Source organism: Oryzias latipes, chromosome 18 (assembly GCF_002234675.1).
Source record: "Oryzias latipes chromosome 18, ASM223467v1".
NCBI classification, from domain to species: Eukaryota; Metazoa; Chordata; class Actinopteri; order Beloniformes; family Adrianichthyidae; genus Oryzias; species Oryzias latipes.
In genome coordinates, this window is record NC_019876.2 from 6,988,700 (window position 1) to 7,007,496 (window position 18,797).

Here is an 18,797-nt window from a genome sequence, read left to right on the forward strand (position 1 = left end):
TCCCTAGTGGTGAGTTGGTGAACTGACCTGTCATCGTGTACTTTTGTTTTTAAACCTGTTTCAATACTGAAGTTTGGTGGATTCCTTTGAAATAACACACATTTCTACAATTTCCATGTGTAATTGTGGAGAAAGTCCACACACTGTTATCCAGAATTTACTTAGCGAAGCACATCTTGAGTTGTTTGTTTATTTGTTTTTGTATTTGGGAAAAAATGCAGCCAAAGTACACAGAAGAAGTCTGAGTAGTAATTATCTAACTAAACAAAGCTGGTGAATCTGATCAAACACTTAACTTCATCTGCACAAAAGTCAAGGAAAGACCGAAACTCTCCCACAAGTCGCTGGTGCATTGTTCCTTCGGCACGTTTGCCTGCTTCACACATCTGGGGTGTTGGATAAATTCACATCTGCAAGACGTTTCCTCCCCCCGACCCCCCATCAAAGACTGATCTGCACCTGCATGGATTATCTTTTTTTTTTTTTTTTTGTCGTCGCAATCAAGACGGCGTGCTGGCTGTGGGTCAGAGCGTGCCTCCATCAGGCTTACATCACGCTAATGAAGAGGAGAAACCGAGGTGGGGAGCGAACACAGAGGCTCCTTCTGCTCCCCAATCCCATCTGTTTGACTGGGAGGAGGGAGGGAGGAGAGAGAGAGAGAGAGAAAGTGGTGGCAGACGAATCGAGGCCAGATCAGGCGGTGGGAGGGAGGGAGGGAGGGACGGCGAAGGGGGGAGGTGCTGTTTAGAGAAAGGCAGGGAGTGAAAAAAAAGAATCATGGGGAGGCGCGCGGGGGGGGGGGGGGGGGTAGCAGCAGCGAGCGTGTTGTATATATGTCTGTGTTTGTGCGCCTGCTCTGTTCTTTCCTTTCTTTGTTTGAGTGAGAGGGGGAAGAAAAAGAAGAAGTGAGATAGAATATAAGGAGACTGTGAGGAGGAGGAGAAACACAGACAAGAGGAGAAGCAGGAGGAGGAGGAGGAGGAGAAGACCAGGAGGATTTGACTTTTATTTTTGCAGACAGGATTTCTAACCTTTTTTTTTCCCCCTCCCCTCTCAGTGTCTGCACAAAAAAGTAAGACTGAGGAAAAATGCATAGAAAGACATGCTTTTCATAACTGTGTCATATTCAGGAGTGTTTTGTGTGTTTCTGTGAGGTGGGGAGTAGGGGGGGGCAGGAGGAGGGAGGAGGAGGAGGCGGCAGCCTGTGCAGTTTAAAGGGAAAATCCACACACAAAGCTGGGAGAGCAGGCAGGAGGAAGAGGAGCGCCGAGGAGGCTGTGGGAATCTGCTGAGCTGGCTCCGATCAGCAAGCCTTTTTTTGGGGGATTTTACTCCGGCGTCCCCCCCCCCCCCCTTCCTGGCCACGGTAAGACGAGCCTCCCCCCCCCAACCCTGTCCACGGCGGCTCTCAGCTGTAGGTCTGCAGACAAAAGCGGCAGGAAAAGTTGCGGATGGACGGGCGAGCTCCGGGAGGCAAAGGCTGGAGCTTTTCGGGGGGCTGGAAAGGTGTGAGGAATGCTGCACAAAGGGGGAGCTTGTGTGCTCCAGCTGGAGGGGGGGGGGGGGGGGGTACGTCTTTGTGGGCCGCTCAAAGTTTTGCACGGGGAGAATACTCTGGATCGGGGGCTCAGTCCCTTAACTCCTATGCGCTCACTTCTGTCTCTTTTCTTTTTTAATCTCCATCAATAAATAAGCAAGTGACCGTCTTGTGACTCTGCTGCCGGAGGAGGAAGGATCAGTGTGTTGGTGTGTGTGTGTGGGGGGGGGGTTATCGGCGTGTTCAGCAGTTGTGTTTGTGGTTTGCACCCGTTTGAACATGTGTGTTACTGATAAATGAAAGGCTCAAAGGAGCCGGCTTTCGGTGTCTGCACGCTCCTCCCCCGTGCAAGCGTGTGAGAAACCCAACACTTGTGCCAGCATCTGCCTGGAGCTAATGTTGGTGTCAGTGTGGGACGGGGCATGCGTGCTTCAGACAACCCCCCACCCCCACCCCCTAATGTCCTAATTAGTGCCCCCTGCGTTCAAGCCAATACAAACATTTCAAGAATAAAAGCCCCGGCAGAAAACGCATGGCACTACTGTAAGCCGATCCGCGCGGCGCTCGCGCTTCCGGTGCACGCCACATTTCCACACAAGGCAAAAATCCAGGTTCCGTCTGCTGCCGCTGCTGCTCCCACTCTTTCCACCCCCACCACCACCACCGCCTGGGAATTTCCTGTTTCTTCCTCTTCATTAGTTGACTACCAGTGGAAGTGGAGCATCTTCTCGCCCAAACCCCACTTTCCATTTATTCTTTTGTTCTTAGCCTTTTGTGTGTTCCTCCACTTCCTGTCCAGCTGCGATTATCCAGCTGTGGCGTGCCTGTAGCGGTTCAGCCGGGGTCGCCTGCTGTGGACTGCAATACATCATAGCTGTGTGCTCTCCGTCCAACGGAGCCCTGCTCAGTGAGGAAACACTGTACAGGGGGCAGAGCCGGCTCTAATGCTGCGCTAATCTGTTTACACTGCGCTGCCGCTGCCGGTGCAGAATGGAGAGTACAGTATGTGACCACAGCGGCATGGAGATGGCATCAAAGCCATCCAGTGCCCTATTTATGACGGGCTTCTGCGCTCATAGCGAAGGAAGGCAATTGTTTCACAAAATTTGTTGCAAGAAGTTTTGTCAATTTTTTTTGGCTAAAGAGAGTAAAAATCTGCAAAGTCTTGAGTTAATGGATGTTTGCAGATATGTGTCTACCTGTCAAAGGTGCTTTTTTCCAGCGCACATTACCAATTGTCATAATTTTGCTTTTGTGACAAGCAAATATAGGCTCCTTTTCGGAAGTGAAATGAGGCTTCGAGGCTTCAAATCACTCAGTCATGAATACAAAAAAGTTAAAAAACTTGAGTTGATGGATGATTGTAGAGAAATATCTGCCTACTTGAAATGCTTTGCATATTAGCATTTGTCCTACTATAGCTATTATGACAAGAAAAGACAAGGCGAATCAAAACGAGGCTTCAAAGTTTTAAATCACTCATCCCAATTGAAAAGCAAAATCTTGAGTTATTAGATGATTCTAAAGATATTTGTCTACTTCGCCAATATTTTCGCTGTTATGCATTTGGATTTTAACTGTTTCACGTTAAGCAAAATGAGACTTCAAAGCTTTAAATGACCGAGCCAGATTACAAAATATCAGAATCTTGAGTTAATGGATGATCGTAGTGATTTGGTTGTCTACATTGTGTATTTCTTCAAACATTAGCAATTGTCATATTTTTGCTATTATAACAAGAGAAGACACGCTACCGTTTTTTAACTGTTCCACACGAACTAGCTACAAAGCTTCAAACCACTGACCTCAATAACATGAAAATCAAAAATCTAAATCTTGAGTTGATAGGTGATTGTAAAGATATATTTGTCTACTTTACCTGTATTTTTGCTTATATGGCAACGAAAGATGCGTTTTGCTTTTAACTGTTTCACATGAACCAAAACAAAGCTTCAGTGCTTCAAATCGCTGAGCCCGATTACATGAAAAATCTCAATCCTGAGTTGACAGGCGATTGTAGAGATATTTGTCTTCTTTACCTGTAATAGTGATTTTTTTTCTTCCCACTTTAGCAATTTTCCTAGTTTTGCTTGATTGCCACCTTTAGGTTTTATACAAACCAATTTGGTTTGGTTTAGGATTTGGTTATATACAAACCAAATCGAGGCGTCAAATGACTAAACGTGAGTGCATGAAAACCAAAATATTGGATCAATTTCTGACACCTTTAGTTAATTTATTTTTGGGTAACCATGTAAGCCGATTCAGTTCTCCTTTTTTTTATAATAATACAAATTCAGATTAACAATCGTAGATTTCTCGCAGAAAAGCTGATATTTCTTGGTGTGTACCCACAATTAATGAACCCATCTGATTAGTTTTAGTGTTTGTTTTGTTTTGCTTGTGGAGTATGAATGGAGGACTTCAGCAGCATGTTGTTTATTTCCCACACATGCTATTTCTTACACGTCTTATACATGTTTACGAACAGACGCACAGAAGTTTTGAAAGTGAAGTTACAAAATTAGCGTATGACGTTTTTACGCGCTTCTAAATAAATTAAGATTGTGGTAGACAGGTATTTTCTTATTTGTAGGTCAATTTGCAAACATGATATTACTTTTGGTTTTTCTGGTTTTTTTGGGCACATGATTGGCACACAGATTATCACTATTGCTTCTGCTACTACCTTACAGTGGAGGCATAACATCTTGTACTTGAAATAATGTAGTAGAGTTTGGTTCTGTATTGTGGATTTTTCTTTGAACTGTGGTCGTGATTAAGAGGGGCAGTTGTGGCATTAGTATTGTGCTGCTAGAAGGGAAATTCTTAGACTGGTGCAAGTCAACAAAAGCTAAAGTATGTACCGAGAATATTTTCATTCATCAAGAATGTAACTTGGAGGTTCAAGGATAATCAAACACAGTCATAGTTCCATTCACTGACAATGTTAACTATTGATCCTGCTTTCTAGTACTTCCCTCAAACTAGTGATCCGATGTCCGTATATACCCATGATCCATTGGCAAGTGTTTGGATAACCCAACTCTTTGGGCTCTAGGGGGAGTAGAGTTACAAAGCTCAAACCTTACCCTCCAACACCAGATTTTTAGCTCCAGTGTTGGCATTCGTTGGACTACCGTTGCTGTTGACGTAATTCCAGTGGATTCTGAAGCTATGAAGAAGCTTTGTGCCAATATGCAACACTTTACAGTAATCAGGTGTTTTTCACGCGATCAACATAAATCAGTTGATTCTGTCGCAAAGAGAAGAGCGGCTTTGCGCCGTTATGCAACACTTAATGTTAGTAAGTGTTGCATCGTCTGATTTAATAATCACCGGTATGAAGCCCATTGAGATGAATATTGTTGTAAATATTGGGCTATATAAATAAAATGGAATTGAACTGATTTACATCTATGGTGTAAACAGTCGAAGAGTTATGGTGTGTCAGAGCGAGTTATTTAGGTGTCATATTTTCAAAGAGTCGACAGGATGGAGCTAACAAGACAGAAAAAAGGTGTAACAGATGCGCATATGCTAGACTTTTAGCTTGTTACCTCTATTTTTCTTTTTAATTTACTCTCGTCATGCAACCCTCCCTTAGTGTCGCCCCCTGTTGACAAAACTGTATAGATTTTCTTTGCTTTCCATGTTTGCATTTTATTCAACTTGAATCCCATTTAGATGGTACACATGTGCTTCAATGAGAGAGAGTTTGCACACCTTTTTCCTCCAAATGTGTGTCCGGCTGTACAACCTGTGTTTGCGACCTTTTCTTCCATGTTCCAGCATTGACAAAGTTTGGTTGGTTGTGTCACTTTCAGGGTCACTTTGGGAACCGTTGTGGAAACAAACAGGATTGAATTATTGTTGATATTTTGAAATGATGTTACATGAAACATGAATATCTTTTCAAACTGCTTCTGACCTGCTAGCTTGTCTTTGACCTGTTCTTTAAGGAAATGGCGTGCTGTTGTAAATGTCAGTATTTGAAGCCTTTGTTGGCTTCATCTGCGCTGTCATTGATTGGGGGAGGGGCTATCTAGACTCAGCTGTAAGAAAATTTGTATTCTTTGTTGATGAAGGAAAAATGTTGACTGTGATGAGTTACACCCCCCCCCCCCCTTCACACACCACCGCCACGCTCTTTCAGTCCTCTGCAGATGTGCACAGACACAAATGGGGGATGGGGCATTTGTGATTGAATTTGTGTGTGTGCATGTATGTTGCACTTTTCCCCCTCCCCTCCTGAGCCCCAGGGCAACCCCCACCCATCCCCAACACACAGACACACAAACAGCAGAGGAGATTGTGCATTCATTGGACTGCTGGCTGAGATGGCAGAGGAGGATGGGGGGGTGATTGAGTGCTCTGCCGAGAAAAGAAGAAAGGAGGCAGAAAGAAGAGGGAGGGGGGAGGGGAGGGTTCTTCGAAAACAGGGGTGGGCAGACGGGGGAGGTGAGGAGGTTTAGGGTGGAGGTGAGGGGAGGACGGCTGGGTGGCTGGCGCCGCGGCTGGGTTGTGTCTGAGCCAAGAAGGGTTGCAGCTGGGCGGACAGCAGCTCAGGTTCAGCCAACAACCTGAGACGCCTTCAGTCAGACTGACATCACAATTCCACCTAAATCCACAACTTTGGGTACCACATTCTGAAAATACGCTTACACCAGCTCTGCGCCGTGTGTTCAAGTGACCAGTGTCAATGAAAAGTATTCCATGTTCAAAACTCTCACGGTCATGCGTAGATACGCACATTTTTAAGACCTGTTTTGGGCTCTACTTTGACCAATCAAGGATTTAGTAGTCTTGTATGGATGACCTCCCTTTTAATATCAATTCATTTACAGCTACGTTCACACCGCCCTTGGCAACGCATGTTTAAGCAATGACTTTTGTGAGAGTTTTGAGAAACAGAAAGGCCCATTTTGGTCCAAAATGGGCCTTTCTGTTTCTCAAAACTCTCGCATTCACGTGTTGCTACCCCGATTTCTACAACCGTTGACTGTAGTCATTGAACACGTGCTGAAAGTGAAACCATTGCAAACTTTGACTGATCAGAGATTTGGATTTGGGACTGACGTATGGATCTCGTCCCTTCTTAATTCATAGAAGTTCCATCCATTTGAAAATTGATCATGGAGGAGAAATTGATGGTAAATGGCGTAAATACTTTTAGAGCGCTTTTTATATCTTCCTGGAAGGCCCAAAGCGCTTTGCAGTCACAGACCCATTCATTTTATTCACACACACATTCACACACTGGTGGCGGCTCGGCTGCCGCACACCGGCACCAACCTTCCAACAGAGGCAAGGTGGGGTTGAGTATCTTGCCCAAGAACACTTGGACACATGGGCGGGCAAGGCAGGAATCAGACCTTCAATTTTCCAATCAGAAGTTGACTGTTCTACAATGGCACCCTAATAGTTGTGGTTTGTGCCTGGACAGGATACTGTGACACCAAGTCTAATATATCGGAATAGAGCTGTGAAAGAAAAACTTGGAGAAAGATTATCGATTTTTGGACCGCTACGACATTTTCGAACTAAGCCTTCTCCAACTGTAGGGGGAGGCTTGCGCTAGAAAACGGTAGAAAAAGAAAAGACGAGGAAGAATTTTTTCACTGCTTGTTCAGTGTGAACACCATAGGCTAAACGAAGATTCTTGAACCTCCATCACATGACTGATGTGAACATAGCTTGGGACGAACACACGAGCCGATATGGCACAAAAATTTTGTGTCCGTTTTGGTTATTTCTCCTAGTTGGGTGCAGTGAGTCTAGAAGTGTGTTTATTTTGTGTTTTAGTTCTGCAAGGATCCTTCTAATTTCCCAAAGAGACTGTTTCACATTTTTGCCCCTTAAGCTTTATCAATGCTTGCAGTGATTTCCCATTCAAAGGAAGGATAAGGCCTGGGTGGTTAATTCCATTATGCCAGGTCAAAGGGCTCCAGCAGATTAGCTTTGGCCTTGAAGCCAATATCTACCACAGCGACTATACTGTGTATGTAGCTGTGTATGATTAGCTTAGAGCAAGACAAAGAGGGCAGCAGACATGATGAAAGGCACAGGCAGGGAAGCTGGAGAGATCCAAGCACTGCAACCAACACCACTAGTAATATGTAGGATTCCAGCTGATGTCTGATTTGTAGGACAGAAAGAATTAGAGTAAGAAAAAAGGGATGTCAAGAAAGGAATAGTTTTTAGAATTTTCGCACTTGCATAATCAGACTTGATTTGATTGGGTGCAGACTGTCATAAAACTGCGTCATAATTTGGTTTGATGCCGGTTAATTCCAAAAGGTGCTCTGTAGGGGGCGGTATTTCCCAAAAACAAACAGAAAGGGGGGGGAGGGTTCAAAGAAAATTGGTTATTCCTGCTGGTTTGTGTTTCTCAAAAAAACATTTTTTTTTTTGCAATTTTCTATTGCAAAAAAACCCGCACAGTTTAGCATTCACTTACTAGAATCAAGACCCTCATTTTCAGGCAGATCAGAGTCGCTTGAAGTGTGAAAGTTACCTCCATACCATAGTATTGCCTGATTTATTGAGGGAGTTGCGTTCTAAAAGTAATCCGGAACAAGCAAAATCCACAAAGTACTTAGCTTTATTTTTTACAGTTATTATAGAGGTTTTAAGGCTGTACAACACCTCACTACAAACTTTATACACTTTTCCCAGACAGTCATAACTTTTTTTGTCACATTTTTACCTCTTCTTTAAACTCTCAAAATTAAAAACAATTGAATGAACATAAATGCAAATATACAGTCCAGCACTGAGAAAATCGCACTATTTGCGTTCAAAGATTTATGTCCATTTGGCAAGCTGGTCACATTCTGTACAGGAGACACAGCATAGAGTTGGTTGACAGTGGTCTACAGCCAATCAGGATACAGAACTCAATGTGCTGTTTAAAAAAAATAAAACATGAGAAATTTAACAAAAAAGTCTGGCAAATTGCGAGACCATGAAAAGTAATCTGTGTTATATTGCGTGGAACCACTGTACTTTTGTGTGTATGCACACATTACTACTACAGGGCTCTTTTCTTTATTTCTTCAAACACAAATGATGGATGTAAGAAAGTATACACTCACGTATACAATGTCAATGATAGGCCTGATTTAAACTACAATTTTGTTGTAAATGTGATGTAAATATGCCAGTGCTAACAAAGTTGCAAGCTTTTTGTAGTTAAGCTAACACATCTAACTAATTTTTGGGGGATTGGACCACTCCTTTATGTATCTTTTAAATCCTGTCAGATCTGATCGCATGACCCACTTCATGGAAAATAAGGCCTAAGGAAAATGTAACTAAACACGCACTAGCATAAACACGAGACTATGTTTTTGCTTGACTCTTTAATTGCACCCAACAAATACACAACACCATTTAAATGGTTTCTGCTTCTTTTTAATTTTCTTCATATCTGTTTGTTTGTGGAGTTTGTCTCCAGCATCGCTTCACATCAATTGTGCAGGTGAGGTTTCCTCTATTCTGAGAACGTCTCATTGTATCAAACTCCAACAGGCCAAAAACTGGTATTCAAAGTCACGTGCAGATCCTTTTTACACAAACTACATTCTGCACACTAAACCCACATGGGTAAGAAATCTAAACAGCTGCGAAGTTGCATGTGTAACAAAACCACGTTCCAAATGACTTGTATCTGGACTGACTCCCGAAATAATTTTAGCACACATTTATGGAGATTTGTTAACGATGCATGCAGAGCACACAAACTAGGGCCCTGCCCTTAAATCAAAACTCTCTTGTGCAGCGTTTACAATCTACGGGTGACCCTGCAGTCACCTCAATCGATTGCTTTGACAGTGATGCATTAAAGAGATTGGGTTTCTGTTGAGACACAGGTTTAAATAGTATGGAGGGTATATTGTAATCTTTCTCCTCCCCTTGTACTCCTTCCTTTTTTTTCCAGCTTGTACTTTTTGTCCTGTTTGTTGGATGTCTCTTTAACCCGGTTCCACAGTGAACCCTGACCTCTCTTGATTGCATAACTAAGATAACTATGCCTTTATGGGAGCCGCAATGTCTCTGCTCTACTTTCCCTCCGTGCTGAGCTGCAGACTTTGGTAGACCCATACTAAAAGCTTTCAAGCTATTTTCAACAGTTTTTCCGCCCAGTTTGCCGCTTTCTTTCTTTTTTGTCCTAATTGTTTTTCAGCTTGTGTGCTCGTGATGGTGTGAGAAATCAAAGCTGTGTTTGTTTGGAGTTTACGAGGGTATCTGTGTCTGCTTGAGTCTGTCTAGAGGGCACCGGGTACACCATGGCCTTTATGAGTCTGTGTGTGTGTTTACCCCAGACATGTAACATGATCTGTGTCTAGAAGTCCTTCATCCCTCCTTGGTTTGTCTACCCCCTCCCTCACCTTCCCTTTATTCTACTTTTTACCCTATTCATTAACAGCTGTCTTTTTCTGTCTCACCCTTTTCCTGTTTTCAACCCTCCTTCTTTTGTGCACCTTCCTCAATCAACGCCTTGGGATACTTCTGCATATCCCTGACATTCAAAACCTTTGCAGTTCTCTTACAACGGATACTTGCTATAAGGTTACATTCTTCCTTGTGGCTCCTATTTGTAGCACTAATTTTAACACTTAAATAACAATGAAAAGGTCCATTGTTAGAACTATAAATAGAAAAAAGGGAAATGTGGTTTGGCTAAAAACTCTCCCTAACAAAGAAGTACTCTGCACCAAAGGCTTTATACATGTTTTTGCAGATGACATTGTATTGTTTGTGAAAGCTAAATCTTTTCCATCTTACAATTGACATCGTTTTAATGCTTGGTGGTGGATGTGCTCTGGTTTGCTAATGGTCGGTTTTCAATCTATACTTTGGACTTGTTTCACAGATTAACTAGAAAGTGAAAATATGCTCGACAGCATTTAAAGAAAGTAAAAAGTTTCAAACAGTTGGAAGCAATCGAAGAATTGTTTTCTCAAGGATGGCCAGACGTTTAACCCCCAACTGATTGTTAGCACTGAATTGTTCAAAATGCTAGAATTTTAGGCCTTTAACACCTGTTCTGGGTATGCTGTCACCCAACTCTTGCTGTGTTGGCTCCGACAACCCTGTGACCCCAAAGGGGATTCCGCTGGTTCTGAAGATGGATGGGTGGATGTTACAATTTTATTTAACTTGTTACTTTCCGAAACACTTTTCTGAGTTCTCCTGTCATTTCCAACATATTTATCAGTTAGATCATGAACGGTTATTTATGGTGTTCCACATGGCTCTGTATTGGGAGCACTTTTTTTAAGTGCTGTATTTGTGTTTCTTTGAAGTGTTTTTTTTAAATGTGTATTTTAAATCATATTTTTCTGACAAGCTGTCCATGTGACCATGAGGCTGGATAAAATTCTCTCCTTTTTTTTAATCACACCCTTTGATTTCAGAGATCACAGGAAGGAAAATTAGACAGCTGCATGTGTTTAAGGGAGTGTAATTTCTTGCCTTTGTTTCTTTTTCTTGGCTGGTGTGGGATGTCTGGAGGCCCACTGGAAGGTGACTGCACTCCGGCAATTCAGTGTGGATTGCTCCTGAGCATGTGTGTGTGTTGGGTGGGGCAGGGTGAGGAGGAGATCCTGAAACAGGCTGTCCCACAGGATTTCTCACTGATGTATAGAATTACAAGCTTCACTGTGCATGTATGATCTCTGTCACCTATCTTCCTCTTCGCTCTGTTGATTTCACGATGCATAGCAAAAGAACCTTTAAAACATAACCTTAAACCGTGGAGCAGAATTTTTGTTTGTATGAAGAAAATTTGTTTCTGGATTAATAAAACTTACAGATCCACTCCGATCTTTTGATTTATCGTTAAAGTCTTTTAATTACGTTTATGCCATTTCTAGCCAAAATTGTAAAAATAAATAAATACATAAAGTGTCGTTTTCTGTGGCATAGTTTCTCTTGAGTGGCAGGATTTAATGGAATACAGCCTCTGAGTTGTAGGTGAGACTACTGGCGTGGAGCAACCCCGCCCCCTTACCGTTCCTAATAGCTCTTACAGCCCCTTACACTCGCAACCTAACATTACGAGTGCAACAACAATGGCGAGCAACATTGGAGCTGTCCAGCTGTAGAGTTTTGAGCCGCATATTAGCTTAAACAAGGAAAACGAAGACGTAGGTAGATATGGTCGTCTACAAGCTGATGGATCGGAATGGACCGTATTTTCTACATAACAAATACGATCTTTTTCAAACTGCATTTTTTTCGTCTGCTCTTGATTCTCAACAATTTGAATAGAGAAATACAATTCTGAGTTTGATACAAGAACATGTTAAAAGCACCATTTTCATCACAGTGGGTATTTAAATAAAACACACATTAAAGAATGTTTGAAAAAAAAAAAAAACGCCTACACATTGGCTGATAACTACAAGCCAGTGTGTAGGTGGTTTTAATAGTGTGAATGCATTGGCCTCTTATTGGCTTAGAAAAATCCTCCCAGAAATGTTCAGCTTCGACTCTTTTGTGAAATGGTTTACCCCTGCCAAAGTGCTGTACACGCTGTTTGGTTAATGTGCTTCCAGGTTCTCCATGTGCATGACTGTTTGTCCTGTGCTTTATTGCCATATGGCAGCTATATCATCCCCACGGTGCAAACACAGCTGGCTGCCTCCCCTGGTTGCACGGGTGAACAGCAGTCTGACTGCAACTCCAGACAGGGTTAGTCACCAGTAGCCACCTGACTAACAGAGAAAAAGGATTTCTCCTGTAAATTATTTTTTTAAATCCACCAAAAACTACAATTCCCAGAGTCCCATCCCTTTACATTTGGTATCATTGAAAAGCCCCAAATGTCCTCTGTAAATACCCAGTGATATCTTTAAGTGGTTGGGAGATATTTGGTTTAGAATTGTCGTTTAGAGAGGACAAATCTGCATTGCCGGTAGTCAGGAGGATGTCGCCACATTCTTACCGTTTGTGCGAAAAAGAAAATCGAATAAAAATTCTAAACACTAAAAGTTTCTCCCTTTGATGTACATTCTAATGTTGTGAAATTGGAGCTTTTCATCGGAGGCACATCTGCTGAATCAAAGATAAAGAGCAGGAGGAACTGAGCATTGCACATCATAAATAAAATGTCAGAAGCGCCGCTGCGTGCTAGCCGGGGCTCACGCTAGCGTGAAATCTGCTCTCGCCCCCTCCTTTTGTATCTTCCCTCCCTAACTCTCTCACTATGCGTATGTGTGTGTGTGTGCGCGCACAGGGTAATTGAGGTGTGTGACCTTGCTGTGGGCCTGGCAGGTGTACAGCAGCGGATGAGATGAATGAAAGGGTGGGTGGGGGTGGGCTCTACCATTATATGTTGGCTGGTAGCCTGCATGCATGAGCATAGGTGCATGTGTCAGCCTTATATGTTTGGCATCCTGTAGAAGCGATGTGTGTGTGTGTGGGTGGAAGCACACTGCTGTGCTTTAACGTCCCCTGCATGCAACTTTAAAGTCAGATCGTGTGCATGTGCGTGCGTGGGAGTATGTGTTATTTGGCAGACGAATTCGGTCTATAGAATATGTCTAAATGCAGCAATGTGTGCAATTCAATCCAATCGTCTTTTATTTCGGTGAATGCAGCAGAGCGGTGGTGTTGGCTCTCTCGTATAATATCTGTCAATAAAAATGAAACTGATCTACATTACGTTTCATTCGTTGCAAAGATGTTTAGGGATGTTATTTGTCAGCCTGTTGATTTCCTGCATGATAATAAGTACAAACACATCAGTGACTCTTAACTTCACACAGATGAGATGAATGTTTGATCGGTTTGTCCACATAAATCAATATCGTAAATCCACAGCTGCATGCTACAATGCTATAGAATGTTAGCATTAAAAAAAGCAAAGTCTTCGCTATCCCAGTCCCATTTCCGAACCATAGTAGACCTTTAGTACCGGCGACAGCAAATAACACACGCTCTTGAACTGCCGTAACCGTAAAACAGTAGAAAAAGTGTTGCATGGCAGTGCAAAAGTGCCTTTCTCCTCATCAAATCCTCTGGTTCACGTTAGTTTTGTAAACGGTTACGGTAATTCAATAGAACATCGACACTGTTGCTAAACTTCCGGTATTAAAGGGGTCATTTTCCTGAGTCGTATCTTAAGCCTCTTGAACAACAGATCAAAATAGGGATTCATAATTCATAGAACTCTATAAAATAAAGGCCAGAGGGGGTCAGGATTACAGTAGATTTATCATCCATCGTTATAATATTTCACACGTCACTGCCAATTCTGACGTTCAATTGACGTTTAAGCAGTCGAAAGTTAGGCTGGTTGAACTTTCAGCTATGGATGACCCTATGTAATTTTTCCCAGCCAATACCGATAACCTATATTTCCCCTGCAACTGTGGCCGAAAGCTGATATTTGCAGATACTTAAGTGTCTACAGTAACACATCGTTTAGACTTCCTTTAAGTTTCTTTATCATAAATGCACAACTTTGCTTTTACTGGACAATCACATTGTACTTGACCTTTTTAACATACAGCAAAGGATCTCTTAGGAGCAAGGATCACTTTAAAACTTTCATATATCTAAAAGCATTCAGAGTATTATTGAATATTGGACATAACTGTAAACCATAAGCTCCCCATTGCCAGGGATCTTTTAGGAAATCCCTATCAGAAATAACGTTTACCTGAAAACAGACAATTTCTGACAATGACTATAAACGTAAGCTTCCCAATCTATTAGGAATATAGTATACGTTTCAAAAATATAATGTTTCTGAAAACCGTCAGAAGAATATCGGTAGATTATTTAACATTGGACGGATTCCGATAAACTCAAATTATGTAAAAATCCGCCGATGCCGATACTGGAACCGATATACATATAACCCATCCCTACTTTCAGCATGTGTTCAGTAAAACGCTCGGTTTGTACATAGAGACCAGACTTTAAAACTTGAAACGTGACCATAAGGTCTTGAACGTGGGCGCCAGAAACGCGGGTTTACGGACGTTTGTGTAGACTTTTCATTGAAAGCGGCCGGTTGAATGTGAGTTGCCGTGGGCGGTATAAAAGTAGCTTGAGAGGGACAGAATTCGTATTTTCTGCTCCGTTATGCAAATCAGTTCCTCATAAATCGCACTGTGAGATTTCCTGGATTCTGTCTCTCGTGGTTGAAGTGTTTTTGTGATGAATATTACGGACTAAACTCATTTTTCCAAGTGGGACAACGTGCGGAATTGGTGAATGACACATTTTTGCACCACTTTGGTACCAAAATTAGCCCCATACCTGCAGTCCCTAAGCTGACCTACAATCTTAAACCCATTTCGTTTAAAATTTTACAGTTTTTCTATCACAACAAATAAATGTAACATTCTGTTTCTGTTTCCCTGAGCTCCTCTAACAGAAGGCAAGTGTTCCGAACAGCATCGTCTCTTGAGAACGCCGTTGAAACTGCAGACTCTCACCCACCCACCCTCCTGGTTCGCTGCACAGTAGCTTTTTGCATCTGTGTCATGTCATTGAGTTCTTGCGTCCCAGAGTAACCCCCACCCCCACCCACTCCTCACACCCTCCATTACCAGCGCAATCTCTCGCTCCCTCCCTTCCTCCATCCTCTCTCGGACTGTCATCACCGATCTCTTCATCCTCCATCCTCCCTCCACCTCATCGTCGCTCAGCTCTAGATGATTTCTCCTAAAGAAGACTCCCCCTCTTGGCTCTCTCTGCCGTTCTCAGCTGGCAACCCCCCCCCCCCCCCCCCCATCACTCCGCCACAACCAGCATGCATCACTACAGGCTCTCCCGTGAAGCACGCAAACATATAACTGTCTCTGTGCACATATTAATAGATCCCAGCTCCGAAGCTGACTGCTGCATGCATAATGTGAGCTGCACTGTTAAGAAGCTGGAAGCATCTGTGTGTGTGTGTGTGTGTGTGTGTGTGTGTGTTTGAGTCAAAGCTTCAGGCTCCTCCCCCCAGAGACAGGTGTGGGCCAGATTGAGTTCCACCTCATTTCCTCTGCCCCTCGCAGCTGGTCAAGGACACATTTATGTCCACAAACACCGACGGTGAGCGTGTGTGCCCCCCCCCCCCCCCACACACACACACACGGCGAAGGAAGATGCGAGATGCCAAAGGATCGAATGCCGCATTAGCATAGCGGTGAGCGTTTAGAAAGCAGCTTTTACTCGGTCTCTGTGGAGGAGCATTATAGCTTTCAGTACTGCAGGTTTCCTAAAGCTCCGCCCACTTCTTCCCGAATCACTGAAGCATCTTCCACGCAGGTAGCTAATGTTTTAGTGCTCTTGATTCAACATTATCTGTTTTCCAACCAAAGAGAAATGGTGGAATAATCACTACCATCTGCTGTGATCTGCAGGAAGTCTGGACTTTAGCCAGGAACTCCCCCCAAATACCCACAATTTGATCTATTTTAAGGTGATCCCGTTTTTAGCCAAAATCAAAAACCTGCGTCGTTTTCTAGGACCTCATCTGTGCAGAGCGACAGGAGTTACTTAGATATTTGTCACTGAGTTGTGGGCGGGACTGTTGGCACACAGCAACGCCGCCCCCCTTCCTCTCCCTGTTGCTCAGAGCTCTTTCATTACAGGCTCTCCCGCTGTAACTCACATTCCCAATCTAACTGCATTTTTTTTCGTTTGCTCCTAATTCACAACAATTTTAATATAGAAATACTAGGAAATGCAATTTTAAGCTTCATATTCTTTACATATGACCTCCATCGTCAGAAAAAGAACATATTAAAAACACCAAAAACTCAATTTTCATTGGAGTGAGTCTGTCAAAGACGGACGTTGAAGGAAGATACTTGGCTGATAGTAAAAGTGATACATCCACAGTATACATATACTGATGTGTGTGTGCTTTTTGTGTGTGGTCTTGTTTGGACACGATGAGGCTCCATGTGGAGATCACGTGTGTGCACACATAAAGAGCTCTTTGTGAGCAGATGCAGGAGATGCAGCTCAAGTCACACACATCGTCCTTGTTCGCCCGTTCTCTCAATACAGTTGTCTAAAAGTTTTCATTCCCCGCATGCATGCATTCTTTAAAAAAGTTTTAATTTCTCTCAAAAGACCAATTTATGTTTTTTTTTAATTGTATCTGCATGAAACAGCAGTGGCTTGGAGCTGAGTCAGTCTTTTTGGTATGTGACGGTTAGCATAAATGGCGTTGTGCTAGACGGTACAGTTTAGCACCTCTGTTCAGGTATGTGGGCTTGGCGAGACTTGTTCAACCACTTTGCAACTGCTACTCCTGCATCTCAGTGTTCGATCTATTCAGACTGTACCATTGTTTGTTTGCATTTCTGCGCCCTCCCCTTTCTGTGTTTGATGACAGATAAAAATGTCTACTTGTAAATCTAGTTTCATGAGCATCTCCACAAATCTCCAATACCTGGTTATATTAGAATTATGACGATACAAAAGAGATGGAAGTTATAAAGGAAATGGCGTGCACGACTACTGGAAGAAGGTCATGAGTGTAATCTGGTTGAAATTTCAGAGAAGCTTTGTTTTGGTCAGTCTACCCTTTACTAAAGATACAAGTCTACATTTGCTGTTCTACAAGTTTCACAGAACGACTCAGAGGAAAGTCAAATGCACAAGTGTACTGTACAATCTGTTAGACCGTCTCAAACAAACCCTGCCCCATATCTGCAGTGGATTATAGTTTATCACAGGAGCTTTAGCTCCAGTTAATGACATTCTTTTGACCAATTCCCTTCAATTTCATTTATACAGCCCAATATTACAACAATAGTCATCACAATGGGGTTTATACCGGTAATTGTGTACTAAACATGAATCATAAAGAACATAAAGTCAGGGATCCTCCCCCAGGATGGACACCGTAACACTTCAACCGTTGACGCAATTAACGTCATTCCAACAGATTCGGAAGCGGAGAACAGCTGTTTTGTGCTGATATTCAGAACTTTAGAATAGTGTAGTGATTACGCAATCATCGCAAACCAACTGATTTTGTCGCAGCGAAAGGTGGCTTTGCGCTCTTGTCAATGCCAAAGTGTGTGTTATTTGAGTGTTGCTGGCAACATCTCCGATATTAAAGGGTTAAAGTGCAATTTTCGTCTTTTTGCATAGCTTTTATTAAGCACTTTAGTTCAAACTGTATGTACTGTAATTTGGGTCACCTTTTTTTAATCAACTGCCTTTTGTATTCATATTGGGCCGACAATGTTGCAGAGGTAGAGCGGTCACCCTCTCATGTAAGCATTACAGGGTCGGTTCCCACTTTGCCGACTGATGTGCAAGGGTTCAGTGGGGTTCAGTGTCTTGCTTAGCCAAGACACTGAACCCATACTCCTGATTAAAAGTGCACTTAAGGGGGTGTGGTCTTTAGATTTACAGGTGGCAGTTAATTCTCAATTCTAGAACAATCTTACTTGGCGTTTTCAAATCATTTTACCAGGTGATTTGCAATTGTGATGATCGCGCCCAGTTTTAACTCTGAGGTCACATATGAGGCTAGCATTAGCTTCTGTTGTATTTTGCTAAACCCATAGAGTGTGTTGTGTTTATCCTTGTTGAGCTATCCCATTGTAGCTTTAGCTAAGGCTTTGGTGGACTTCCTCATGACATCATCTAGAGGCAGGCCTTGGCTTGTTGAACTAGATTTGAATCGAGCTCTTATCGCCTTCAGTATTTCAAAACCTCAAATCTTTCACAGTTCAATTCCCTAATAAACATGACTACTGTTTAACTGTTTCATCACAGTCGGTACATTTCTCTCCACCTTTAGTTGAGTTGAAGCACGTCAGTTGTTTCAATCGAACACATGGTGGCGTTTCTGGGACACTGGTGGCGTTCTGGTAATCAGCAGTGGAACATGAATAACATCAATGAGTTTCCTAGAACTTTTTTCTCAAAAAGAGCTTTTGGTTTTCTCTGAAAGGATGCGGCACACTGCTCAGAGATTTTGTTTTTGTTTTGTTTTTCGTTTGGCCTCGTCACAGGAGTTCGGAGGCGTCAGCTGCTGCCTGCGCCTGTGATTAACCCGCTCCGCTCAGCTGCTTGTGCGAGAATGAGGACAGAAAAGGAGCAGCGTGGGTAAAATACGGGGTGGTTTTTAAAAGGGTCATATTCATTCAGCCCCAATTGACACACGATTGCTCGAACAACTCACAAAGACCTGCTCTTTTTCTCCCTCTCGCATAATCACTTCGTTCACAGCTCTTGAGTTTGGCAGCGGCCATAGCTGCTTTCATTAGCATCTGTCTAGACA

At 42.8% G+C, this 18,797-nt stretch overlaps 1 protein-coding gene across 2 annotated transcripts in view; it reads left to right on the forward strand.

Annotated features, from left to right (window-relative positions):
* LOC101160692 (lysine-specific demethylase 6B) overlaps positions 1–18,797 on the forward strand; it is a 109,896-nt gene that overhangs the window by 57,306 nt on the left and 33,793 nt on the right. Inside the window, exon 1 of one of the 2 annotated variants that reach the window (XM_023965869.1) lies at positions 1,019–1,072. The exons of the other annotated variant lie outside the window; for it this stretch is intronic. The gene's annotated coding sequence lies outside the window, so the exon portion shown is untranslated. Of the gene's footprint in view, positions 1–1,018; positions 1,073–18,797 lie in introns of those variants that run through there. 2 annotated transcript variants of the gene reach the window in all.